Here is an 11,623-nt window from a genome sequence, read left to right as displayed (position 1 = left end):
TTCTCATTTTATACAGAACTGATGACAGTACCTCTACAATTAGGTATGGTCCTTGCCAGGGTGCCCGCAATTTTTTACTTTCTCCTATTTTTGTAGCGGAATCTATTCTGTAAACAATGTCACCTTTATTATATCCTGTGATTAAGTTTTACATCATAATCTCTTTTCTGTCTGAATTGAGCTGTCTTAAGGTTATCTCTAGCAATTTTGTGAGCTTTTTCTAATGCATTTTTTAGATCCTTGATATACTGATGGGGTTGGTTTATTTCCATGTTACTCTCTGCTGTTCCCAAGAGTAGATCTACTGGTTGCATTACCTCCCTTCCCAATGGAGAGTTGTCTCATTGGCACTCATACCACATCTTCTTATATCTATATAGACGCTCTATAGACAAAGTACATAAGCAAAAATGAAAGACAAGAATACAAAAATGACCATAGCACAATGACTCTATTTACTACTGTTTATATATCATGTTTATGAAAATCCAGTTAAAGAATACAGCGATCTCCAATGACAGCTGGTATTGTAAATTATGCACATTGCCAAATTTTACTAATTCGTAATTTGACAACACAGAGGAATCAAGCACACCTTTTGTGGATTATGTCCTTTTATCTGAAGAATCCATTTCCGCTATAAATAAACATAAATGCATGTTTTCAGAGCTGAGGGAATCAAAGAAAAATATCATAAAACTTTATTTTATCGTACATAAACTTCAACAGCTTGCAATATAAATTTGATGAAAATAAAGAATTGCTATCTGACAATATTGCTGATCTTCTGTTTGTAGCAGAGATAACGTTAGATTCCACTTCCAACGATATTTTATTTCAAGTGGACGGGAATACTTTACAGAGACGTGATAGAAATAAAAATAGTAGAGGCATTTTGTCTCTTATAAAATCGAACATTCCAATTAGCAGAAAACCAAACTTTGAGTCTGAAAATTTAGAAAACATTTCTCTTGAAATCCATATTAAGACCAGAAATGTCTTAATATGGGTATAAACAAACCACTCTCAGTAACTGACAATGATTTTGTAAAAATATATTACAAATGTATTATTAAACATGATAATTATATGGTTTTGGGTGATCTGAATTTTTATATTGTGGTGCCGTTGGATGATTGATACACCGCTTTAGCGGTTCTCCAATATAGGAGGAATATGATATCTGAAACCGGGAACCAGACAAGCCTAAATCTCGCTCTCTATATGATGGGAAAACGGATAGAAGGAACAGACCAAAAACAAGGAACCAGACAGGAACCAGGCAGAGCCTCACTTCTATTTCCAAGCTTCAAGCAAGACAGTTCGCTTTCGCTAAGACTGCAGAGTTGTGTTATTATAAGCTTATTCTAGGAGAACTTGAGTCAGATATTCAGGTAATATTGCATTACACGCCCAACCACAATCGCTACATTGGTTTCAGATGTAAAAACATCTGAAACCGCAAAAAATACCTGAAATTGTCATTATAATTTCGTGCGAGTTTTCGCGGGGAAATTGTCAAATTTATCGGATTTGAATTTTGAGTTTCTCGCGATTTATAATTTGTATACAATACATATTTATGTCCCAATACACATAAAACAATTATTGTTTTGCTCCACTGTAGTTATATAAACAGTGAAGTGAAGTTTGTTGCACTTTTTCAATATATATTTGAAACAGTGAAGGGAGACAACTGTGTTGTTTACAATTTGCACAGTATATTTAAATCAAATATGTTTCTTATGAGTTAGAATATTAACTTTAAGAAGTTGTGCAGTTGAAATAAATACATTTTAACAGTATTAGTGTGATAGTAAATCAATAAACCGGACAACTGGTATTGACTTTTCAATAATTCATACATGAATATATTTCAAGTTACTGAAATTTGGTACGATTCGAGTCAATAAACCGTAAACAACTGGTATTGACTATTAAACAATTTAATAAAAATAAAAAAAAAAGGACAAAAACAAAACAAACAAACACACACACAAACCGTCATTTTCATTTGTTATACATATTCCGGATAAGCTGGATAAATGTATTGATACAATAAAATTTATGATTGGTAAATTATTACGTCAAGCTTTGATCCTGTGAAAATTTCGTAATTCTACCACCATAGTCGTTGATAGTTTGTGATTTTGCTATATTTATAACATTTTTACATATTGATTTTTCTACATATATATTTCAATAAAGAATTTTCATATACATTTTTACATATTGATTTTTCTACATATACATTTCAATAAAGAATTTTCATATACAATATGAAAATTCTTTATTGAAATATATATGTAGAAAAATCAATATGTAAAAATGTTATAAATATAGCAAAATCACAAACTATCAACGACTATGCTGGTAGAATAACGAAATTTTCACAGGATCAAAGCTTGACGTAATAATTTACCAATCATGAATTTTATTGTATCAATACATTTATCCAGCTTATCCGGAATATGTATAACAAATGAAAATTTTGGGTTGTGTGTGTTTGTTTGTTTTGCTATTGTCCTTTTTTTTTAATTTTTATTAAATTGTTTAATAGTCAATACCAGTTGTTTACGATTTATTGACTCGAATCGTACCAAATTTCAGTAACTTGAAATATATTCATGTATGAATTATTGAAAAGTCAATACCAGTTGTCCGGTTTATTGATTTACTATCACACAAATACTGTTAAAATGTATTTATTTCAACTGCACAACTTCTTAAAGTGAATATTCTAACTCATAAGAAACATATTTGATTTATATATACTGTGCAAATTGTAAACAACACAGTTGTCTCCCTTCACTGTTTCAAATATATATTGAAAAAGTGCAACAAACTTCACTTCACTGTTTATATAACTACAGTGGAGCAAAACAATAATTGTTTTATGTGTATTGGGACATAAATATGTATTGTATACAAATTATAAATCGCGAGAAACTCAAAATTCAAATCCGATAAATTTGACAATTTCCCCGCGAAAACTCGCACGAAATTATAATGACAATTTCAGGTATTTTTTGCGGTTTCAGATGTTTTTACATCTGAAACCAATGTAGCGATTGTGGTTGGGCGTGTAATGCAATATTACCTGAATATCTGACTCAAGTTCTCCTAGAATAAGCTTATAATAACACAACTCTGCAGTCTTAGAGAAAGCGAACTGTCTTGCTTGAAGCTTGGAAATAGAAGTGAGGCTCTGCCTGGTTCCTGTCTGGTTCCTTGTTTTTGGTCTGTTCCTTCTATCCGTTTTCCCATCATATAGAGAGCGAGGTTTAGGCTTGTCTGGTTCCCGGTTTCAGATATCATATTCCTCCTATATTGGAGAACCGCTAAAGCGGTGTATCAATCATCCAACGGCACCACAATATCAAAATTCAGATCACCCAAAACAATATAATTATCATGTTTAATAATACATTTGTCTGAGTCATTTGTAATATATTTTTGCAAAATCATTGTCAGTTACTGAGAGTGGTTTGTTTATACCCATATTAAGACATTTCTGGTCTTAATATGGATTTCAAGAGAAATGTTTTCTAAATTTTCAGACTCAAAGTTTGGTTTTCTGCTAATTGGAATGTTCGATTTTATAAGAAATAAAATGCCGCTACTATTTTTATTTCTATCACGTCTCTGTAAAGTATTCCCGTCCACTTGAAATAAAATATCGTTGGAAGTGGAATCTAACTTTATCTCTGCTACAAACAGAAGATCAGCAATATTGTCAGATAGCAATTCTTTATTTTCATCAAATTTATATTGCAAGCTGTTGAAGTTTATGTACGATAAAATAAAGTTTTATGATATTTTTCTTTGATTCTCTCAGCTCTGAAAACATGCATTTATGTTTATTTATAGCGGAAATGGATTCTTCAGATAAAAGGACATAATCCACAAAAGGTGTGCTTGATTCCTCTGTGTTGTCAAATTACGAATTAGTAAAATTTGGCAATGTGCATAATTTACAATACCAGCTGTCATTGGAGATCGCTGTATTCTTTAACTGGATTTTCATAAACATGATATATAAATAGTAGTAAATAGAGTCATTGTGCTATGGTCATTTTTGTATTCTTGTCTTTCATTTTTGCTTATGTACTTTGTCTATAGAGCGTCTATATAGATATAAGAAGATGTGGTATGAGTGCCAATGAGACAACTCTCCATCCAAGTCAAAATTTATAAAAGTAAACCATTATAGGTCACAGTACGGTTAATGCCATTTTGTTTTTCTTTGTTGAAATAGTTATTTGTTTTTATAGTGATTAAGATTATAACACAATGTTGACTGCTGTACCCCAATTGTTGTCAATATACTGGAGTTCTATATGACCATCATACAAGTGAGAGGTTTAGCTAGCTGTAAAACCAGGTTTAATCCACAATTTTCTACATAAGGAACTGCCTGTACCATTTCAGGAATATGACAGTTGCTTTCCATTCGTTTGATGTGTTTGAGCTTTTAATTTTGCCATTTGATAAAGGACTTTCCGTTTTGAATTTTCCTTGGAGTTCGGTATTTTTGTTATTTTATTTTTTGTTGCTAAGGTGGGGGAAATTCATAATTTAAAAGTTGAAACATTTTAGTTTGTCGTATATTCTTTCACTGAAATGCCAACATGTTGAAATTCGATGTAAATATAGGTCAAAAAATGAGAAGAAAGTTGAATCATAAACTCTTGTTTCTTTATCTTTGTTTAACATTTAGTTTTGGATTGTTAATTGAGAGAACATATTTATGATAATCATTAATTATAATTAGGCTATGTGGACTTTAATGAACTGACTTCTTTGATAATCGTTTCCTTTATCCAAACTCGCGTATAAGTATAAAAACAATAGTTAGAAAATAATGTAGGACAGAAAGTCACAGGACAAAAAGTCACAGACAAAAAGTCACGGACAAAAAGTCACAGGACAAAAAGTCACAATTCAGTTTTTAGATTTTTTTTTGGAATAAGAAAACACTTATTTAAAAAAACAACATTTGTGTATTTTTCTTGAACTATTGTATATATAAACCAACTTTGTTGTAAACAAAATTTATTAAAACATATCAATAACGATCAAAATAATTGTTAAGAAAACAAAATGTCAAAGTGGCTTGGTACTTAAACGGCTTCATGGTGCCAAGAAATATATCCTTTGTATGATTAAAATTTAATAAATCTTCATTTATCAAGGCTAATGAACAATTTCAACTGTAAAAAGAATAATTTGTATGTAATAAAAAGTAAAGATATCAAGACTTTGTGTCCTGTGACTTTCTGTCCGCTTTCCTTAATAAATGGGCACAGTTGGTTCCAATATGAATGCCGCAAATTTACTTGTACCATGGAAAACGAAGTGAAACCCTAACTACTGGTATTAAAAGGAGATGTGGTATGATTGCCAATGAAACAGATATCCACCAAAGACCAACCGACGTGGATGTAAGAAAATATAGATAATCGCACGGCTTTTAATAAACGAGCCAGATTTCATATCATATAGTAAGCTAAATTGGTCATTTTTTAAAAATGTCGAATTTTGAAAATTGCAAAATTGAATAAAAGTTACTAGACTAAGTTTAAACCATGCTATTCATAGCAAATCAAAACAAACAATACTGTTTGAACAACTTATAAAAAATGCAATCTATATCATTTTATTCAAACATATATTAAACATTTTTTGATAGGTGTTGCAATATTTTGTCTCTCCTGTTACCATGTTCAAAGGTAATATTCGGCTAATTAGAAACGGTCGAAAAATGTTTTAGATGGTTTTTCGTGAACAATAAGTTGTTTTTTTTTAGGAAAAAAAAATCTGTATATTTTTCTTTCTGTGTATTGAAAGATTGTTTGTCAAGTTAATATGTTGTACCTCTGAAAAATGGTTTTTAAATGTTTTAAAGGTAACACACACAGCAACATAAATCTAAGATACTAATTTATAATTTTAATGTATTTTATGTACGCCGATGGAATTTAGTTTGTAGAAAAAAAAATCTTTATATTGCCGTGTAACATTAGTTGTAATGGCTGTCAATTATTCTAAGATTACTTCTGGATACACTCTTAGCAGATCAGATATTCTTAAGACTATCATAAACACTATGATTGCTTCATGATACTAGCCCAGGGTGTCCAATTACAAATGCAGTATAGATTATCACAGAAGTTATACTTTCTGACTCCTGTGAAAAATGGTACTTTATCAGTCATTTGTATAAGTTCTTCATGGTAAACACCACTATAAACAGCAGAAGTATTCTTATTACAGGTCGATTTTGTACTAATTCCATTTTTACTCATATAAATTAAAATTATTACTAGGAGAAGAAAAATCCGCGTGTCAGGTTTCAACTCGTGTTAATTTTCAATATCGTGTATTATCGTATATTTATTGAAATACTGTAACAAGATATAAGAAGATGTGGTATGAGTGCCAATGAGACAACTCTCCATCCAAGTCAAAATTTATAAAAGTAAACCAATATAGGTCAAAGTACGGTCTTCAACACGGAGCCTTGGCTCACACCGAACAGCAAGCTATAAAGGGCCCCAAAAATTACTAGTGTAAAACCATTCAAACGGGAAAACCAACGGTCTAATCTATATGAAAAACGAGAAACGAGAAACACTTATGAACCACATCAACAAACGACAACTACGGAACATCAGATTCCTGACTTAGGACAGGTGCAAACAATTGCAGCGGGTTTAAACGTTTTAATGGTACCAAACCTTCACCCTTATCTGAAACAATAGTGTAACATCACAACATAGAAAGACACACTATAAAATATCAATTAAAATGGCTTGACTCAATCAAAAGACATATTAACATCAGTGAACATACACTGAACAAATAAATTTGATTTATGATACAATGTAAATACAAAATAAATAAACTGAGGGAAGAATAATTAAAGTAACATGTTATACCGCTGTGAAATGTTAAACAATTTAAGAAAAACAATATGCTTGAACAAAAATATCAGCCATTTGCAATTACTTTAAACACAGGCAAATGAAAATAATTTTGTTGTTAGGTATACGTGTACAGTTCAAATGGAGAAAGGAAATATTTTTACAAAATAAATAATTTTGATGTTCATAGTACGAAGAAGTGAAAATTTATAGTAATACCAAACACTAGTTAAAGCTGGTATATAGACCAGATATAACCCTGAATAAGTAAACATTAAATAACAAAAAAGCATTACAATTAGTATCAACAGGTCAAATAAACAAGAAAGTACGATTTGAGAGTACTCGCAGTTACTGACAGCTAGTTAAAAGCCAAAAACAATTAATAATAAAAAATCATGCATCAGAGACTAACAGTTTGTTTACTGCGACCATCTGGACGTAATTATAAACAAAAATGCGCCTATGATACTTGTCATATGTAATGAACCATCATACGGTTTTTATTTTATACAGTGAACGTTTGATTTTGTTATATATTTTATAATAAAGGTAATTAATCAGGTTTTGTTTTTTAACAGAATACCCCGTCAATAAATTCTGAAAAGATATAAAGCACAAAAGAACTTAAGCAGCTACATCCAGGAATGTCGATTTAGCCAACTAATGATAAAATGTCAAAATTATCACATTGAAATGAACAAAACTCATGAAAATATAATACTTTTTTAAAAAAGGTAAATCCAGAAAAGCATTTCGGACGCACGAACTTTATAATATGTTATTTTATTACCAACAGAAGCATACTTAATATTTGTTATGCATGTTGACATTCATTTCCTTTAAATTGTCGAATGCCCAAACATTAAATATATGTACTGTTTGTTGTTACATGTAATGTTTTATCAGTTAATTTGGGAAAAACGTTTTAATCTATTTTTTTTATCTTTCAGATAACCATGTCCACTAGTAATGATTATTTTTCCGTAGTCCTGGTACTTCTATTGCCATCTTCAGTACTAAATTTGTCTTTTTTGTACATCATACTAACGAGACAGCATCTCCAGACGGTTCCAAACCTGTACCTAATATCCATGTTGACAGCAAACATAATTTCTGCCATATCCGTATGTTTACAAACGTCAGTTTACTTATTTTCTCCTGAAACAGACAAAGTTTTCTTTTTTTGTTCTATTATGGAGTTCATTGACAAATGTCTGCATGTTGCTACTTCAGGATGTTTAGTTTGCATGGCCAATGAACGATTCAAATACTTTGTGAAGACAACTACATATATACCCAGTCACAGAGACACAAAGAAATCACTCGTCCTAATTTGGTTTATATCAGTTCTGTACTGTATTATATCATTTCTACTGATTTACATGGTGCGAACGTCTATTTCCGTGGACACTAGCTCGTCATGCCACCACCAGCTGAATGCAGGCGATGTTATTGTTTTTTCACTAGACTTGGTTGTTAATCATATAATGACTGCGGTATTTTTGGTTATACAGTATGCAAGAATAATCCAAAAACTATGGTCCAATCCATACTCAAATATCATTCTTCACTACAAAAGAAAGAAATCCGTGTATATGCTTCTTGGTATATCTATAACAACATGGTGTATGTTGACAATCGTTAACATTGCGAAGGAAGTGAATATGTTTTCCGTTTTAGACCGCCTCACCAACGTTGAGTTTGTCATCCTACTTATACAAACGCTTAGTTTCTTTGTTCTCCCTTTTGTATATATCATTTTCTCTGAACAAACAAAACGTGAGTATAGGAGTATGCTAAAGCTATGTACGTCTAACAAAGTTGCAAATGCTCCGATATGTGATCCAAATACATTCTTTGACCCCAATGAGCAGTATTTTTCTGAAATGTAATTTGAATTGGTCATCTCAAGAGAATATATGTGAATTTCTTCTTTTTAAGACATGAACTGGTGTTACATATAAGGAAACTGAAGTTTAATTCGCCAGAATGATAAACGTGATCAAGTTTGAATTGCAATTGGTCCGGTATTTTTTAAAAGATAAAATCACTTGTAAACATCAAGCCTGGTACTCATAAAACAATACATGACCTGCTGCACAACTGTCATTCGGTATATCGAGAAAAAATTATCGTGAAAGAATAAGTAACGGTGGTCAAGTATTGCGATAGGATCGTGAAGGAAATATTATCGAGAAACACATGCAAGGTCAATAGATAATCTAATTTATCAAATTATAAGGAAAAATTAAAAAAAAAATAAAATTGTCTGTCAAAATAGTTCATCATTATCATCAGCATCTAAGAAAAACAGAGTTAAAAGATCACCGTTTTTACAAAACTTCAAAAAGCAGATTGCTCTTTAACATCTCAATGACATAAAAATGTCAACAAACACCTTCTTCTTTCCTCCTGGTGTATGTTTGCACTTTTTACCAAAGATTAATATTTTTTCTTAAACTTAGCTTTACTTTTTTCTCCTATCAGTTCATTTGTTTGATTTACAATGGATTCAATGTAGCATGGACAATTGCAAAACATTTTCCTGAACTTCATGCCTCTACCAAGTATGTTATTGACCTATTGTCTGTAGTACGTTATGAAGATGAACATTTAATTTGTAACAAATGTGGCAAATTCTTCTTAAATATTGTTTAACATTTTCTGGTACATGTATCTTGTGATTTTACAAACAAGATGATCTATGACAGGACATAATCAACATTAATCCAATTGAGTTTAGTATCTTTATGGACAGCCTCTCTGCATCTGAATTCATTCACAACTACAATTCTTTCATGCAGTACATCATTCGAATTAGATTTGTGATCATCATGTGGAAAAACTCTGCAGAGGTTTTGATAATCGATAGTTTATGTGTCCGTAATCGCCATAATAGACATTGCTTACGTTTTTTGCCTAACTTGAACTTACATTTTTTGTTTGTTTGTTTGTTTTATATATTGCATGTAAACCAAATCTCCATCATAGAGGAAATGAAGTTATATATAATTACAGGTAAAATCATTAATCCTTAGTACATAATAATCACGTTTCTCCAACAAAAAATAATTTTCCTGTATACAAAAATATCAAATGTTGGAGAAACATGAACCCTGTATATACTCCTCTTTATTACAATCTTTGTGTAAATGCGATAAACTTATAGATTTAAAGTTGTTCCCACTAAATACAGGAATCTTGTAGAATACAAAATAAGGAGTGAATTCCTCCGAAATGGATTTTGTGTTACGTTGAATGAAAAAAAACCACCTTTGAATCCTTTTTTTTTAAAAGACAATTGTATCGAAGTGTATTTAGATATTAGATAACAAGAATGTGTCCATAGTACACGGATGCCCCACTCGCACTATTATTTTCTATGTTCAGTGGACCGTAAAATTGGGTCAAAACTCTAATTTGGCATTACAATTAGAAAGATCATATCATAGGGAACATGTGTACTAAGTTTCAAGTTGATTGGACTTCAACTTCATCAAAAACTACCTTGACCAAAATCTTTAACCTGAAGCGGGCACTATCATTTTCTATGTTCAGTGGACCGTAAAATTGTTGTCAAAACTCTAATTTGGCATTACAATTAGAAAGATCATATCATAGGGAACATGCGTACCAAGTTTCAAGTTGATTGGACTTCAACTTCATCAAAAACTACCTTGACCTAAAACTTTAACCTGAAGCGGGACAGACGGAGGGACGAACGAACGGACGAACGAACGAACGGACGGACGAACGAACGGACGCACAGACCAAAAAACATAATGCCCCTTAAGTTTTCAACACAGTGTAAAATTGTACATAATATCATGTAAGTGTTGATGTTTTCATTTAAATGTGTATCAATTAAATTGATTAATTTACTTAATGCTTATAATAAGTATTTTTCTTCTTCAATAAACTTTGCGTTTTTTTCATTTGTTTTTAGTGTTTACTTTTATTTATTTTGAAAGCTGAATATTCTTTTGATATTCTTTAAACGCGAAGGATGATCGAGGTGTACCAATATTACCCAGACTTCTCCCAACTCACTGTAAGAGCTTTGCGGCGGTGTCCTTAGTTCGTGCACGATATATAAATACGCAGCCATGTCCGGCCAAAACGGGGATGTTAAATCTACTTACCAACAGGGATGTAAATCTGCAGTCAGTTTAATGAGATCGCCACGTAAAACATTTGCAAAAACTCAATAATGTGTCTGTAGACTGCTTGTTGTAATGTCAAACCATAATTAACTTGCGCTCTGACTTTTGACCAATTTGTTCTTTGTTATTTGTCTGTAAGTTCTTACATTTAATTTACACATGAAAACGAATTTTGAAATACATACTGAGAAATCAGCCGTTTTTTTAATCAAACTTGTTGATGACTTATGTTTTCTTTGATATAGGGTTGCTTCTTACAAGGAAGCTATTTAACGTGGTAAAGTAGAAGTCATCCCTTCGAAATATTTAATAACCCCATCAAGAGTTGGTTGACAGTTATGAAATATCATTTTCAAAGATGACGACGAATATGTTTCAATTGGCATAACCACAATTCCGTTCTCTTTTCCTCGAATGTGACATAACCTGAATGAGACTTATCACCGAATAAGTACTTGCCTGAGCCACACGACGAACGCCACATGTGTGGCAGGATCTGCTTACCCTTCCGAAACACCTGAGATCCCCCGT

Source organism: Mytilus californianus, unplaced genomic scaffold, assembly GCF_021869535.1.
Source record: "Mytilus californianus isolate M0D057914Y unplaced genomic scaffold, xbMytCali1.0.p SCAF_2, whole genome shotgun sequence".
Taxonomy (NCBI): domain Eukaryota; kingdom Metazoa; phylum Mollusca; class Bivalvia; order Mytilida; family Mytilidae; genus Mytilus; species Mytilus californianus.
The sequence above is the reverse complement of the archived record's forward strand: the minus strand, read 5'-3'. Positions refer to the sequence as shown.